This window comes from Dendrobates tinctorius, unplaced genomic scaffold (genome assembly GCF_039654945.1).
Source record: "Dendrobates tinctorius isolate UK_male_01 unplaced genomic scaffold, ASM3965494v1 ptg000022l, whole genome shotgun sequence".
NCBI classification, from domain to species: domain Eukaryota; kingdom Metazoa; phylum Chordata; class Amphibia; order Anura; family Dendrobatidae; genus Dendrobates; species Dendrobates tinctorius.
The window spans coordinates 116,261,498-116,263,592 of NW_027361690.1; the positions used below are offsets into that span (position 1 = coordinate 116,261,498).

The window sequence follows — 2,095 nt, forward strand, 5'->3', positions numbered from 1 at the left end:
CAAGCATTTCAAAAATTTTAGTATGTTCCTTATTTTGTCTAACTTTCTTTCAATTGCAGCCCGCGGACGTGCTGTGTTTAACGGGGGGTATGTGGCGCCCCTGAGGGTCCAGTCACCACAGAGGTACTGCACCTCCTCCTGAGGTGTGGTACCCCACGATTCAGGTAAGGTGGAGACTCCTGATCCCACACAACACAGTAGTGTAGCAAAGCACCCTTTGGTGGATCCCTGCTTGGAACACGAAGCATGCTGGGAGGCGGGTGGAGTTTAGTTAGCATCAAAAGAGCGGGAAGAGTTGAGGATTTAGTCAGTCAGTCGGGGAGTCTGACAGGATCAGTCTGTGAGAGAAGATCCCCTGAGTGGGATGGATGAAGGATGTGCTGCAGCCGACCTCAGTGACCTAGGTCCACTGGCACAGGAAAGGAAGATTGATAGAAAGCCTGACTCTCCATAAGAAAGAAGGATTTGTACAGCACGTGAGGAGAGGAGGACTAAGGATTAGGGTTAGAGGAGAACCCTTCCCAAGTTCACAGCGCAAGGCTGGGGTCCGGTCCCCGAGGATATATGGATACTAATGGTCCTGCAGAAGACACCGGAGGAATAGAAGTCGTTACCACTTTATTCCCACACAAGACTTGGGGCACAACAGCAACGTGAGTGAGCCGGGACTTGGTAGTAAGGAGTCCCCGAAGCAGGCTACAGCTGTCTGCCGTACAAGTGGAGTTCATAGGAACATCTGTAAAGAGGAACTCCAGGGTACGACGGTACTGGAGATTTTCACACCTTAAGGCGCAATAGAGGAGTCATTCAGGAAAGGTACATGTTGGCGGAGTGTTGGAGAGGAGCTTTCCATCTTGCCTGGAGGTTGACTGAGTCCCTGACCCGGAGGACACGGCACAGAAGCGGGCACTACAGACTGCGAGTAAAGCTTTGGAACTACATGCCCTGCTGTCCTCCATTCCTTCCTGTGTCCGTCCGCCTGGCACTGCTACATCCCCTGCGCCAAACACTACACCATCTAAGTGTCTCCACATCTACACTGCCCTGGGACTACAGCTCTGCCTGAGGAGGGCTACACCATCATTGCTGCACCACACCATCTGTCCCAGAGGATCTGTTTGCAGCGTCGGCTTAACATCTTTATTGCCGAATACCACAGGTGGCGTCACGAAACATTCATTAATAAACATTATTCCATCACTCAACATTTCCCCTTTTTACAATGGACGCCCAGGGCCACGGACCGGGTCACTGCCACTGTGACAACCCCCATTGAAATCCACCGGGCCCGGCTCCGAGTACCCCGCTGCCCTGGGTGCGAGGGCGATCCACTTGGAGGAGTTCTAGGCCGAGCCCAGGATTGTGAATACTATAAAAAAGAAAAAAAAATGATTATGTGCTTGGATGGAGAAATATGTATTGTGTGTGCTGTGATGAATGTTTGTGTTGGGTGTAGTGTGATGTATGTGAGGATCTGTCTCTGCGAAACTTACACTTACTACGCGCCCACTCCTGGCATTTTTCCACCCCATTCATCTCCTTCTGGAAGCCCCTCTGTTTCAGCTTCCTGTGAAAACAGAATAAATGCATTTAGGGTTACAAAAACTGTTACCATTCCAAAAAAAATAAATAATTAAATTTTAATTACCTCAGTTCGCCAACGCTGTGAAGAGGGGCTCCAAGAAGAAGACATTGTCACTTGAGGTCTGGCTGGGTCACTTGCGGCATGGCTGGGTCACTTAGGGCCTGGCTGGGTCCCTCGAAGAATCTGCAAGTATAAAGACACTTGTTAGCTACTATACAAATGATAAATTAAGCTTTCTGGCCTTCATACTTACATCACTACTTTAACTTGGTGCCTGGCTGGGTCACTTGATGTCTGGCTGGGTCACTTGAGGCCTTGCTGGATCCCTCGAAGAATCTTCAAGTATAAAAACACTTGTTAGCTACTATACAAATGATCAATTAAGCTTTCTAGCTTTTATACTTACATCACTACTTTAACTTGGGGCCTGGCTGGGTCACTTGAGGCCTGGCTGGTTCACTTGGGGCCTGGCTGGGTCACTTGGGGCCTGGCTGAGTCACTTGGGGCCTG

At 49.7% G+C, this 2,095-nt stretch overlaps 1 long non-coding RNA gene across 1 annotated transcript; it reads right to left on the minus strand.

Annotated features, from left to right (window-relative positions):
* Positions 1 to 1,431: 1,431 nt before the first annotated feature.
* LOC141084002 (uncharacterized) lies at positions 1,432 to 2,095 on the minus strand. Its single transcript, XR_012230903.1, has 4 exons — positions 1,992 to 2,095; positions 1,839 to 1,921; positions 1,649 to 1,768; positions 1,432 to 1,567 (listed from the first exon to the last, which is right to left on the minus strand). It is a non-coding gene; the product is annotated as an uncharacterized lncRNA (long non-coding RNA).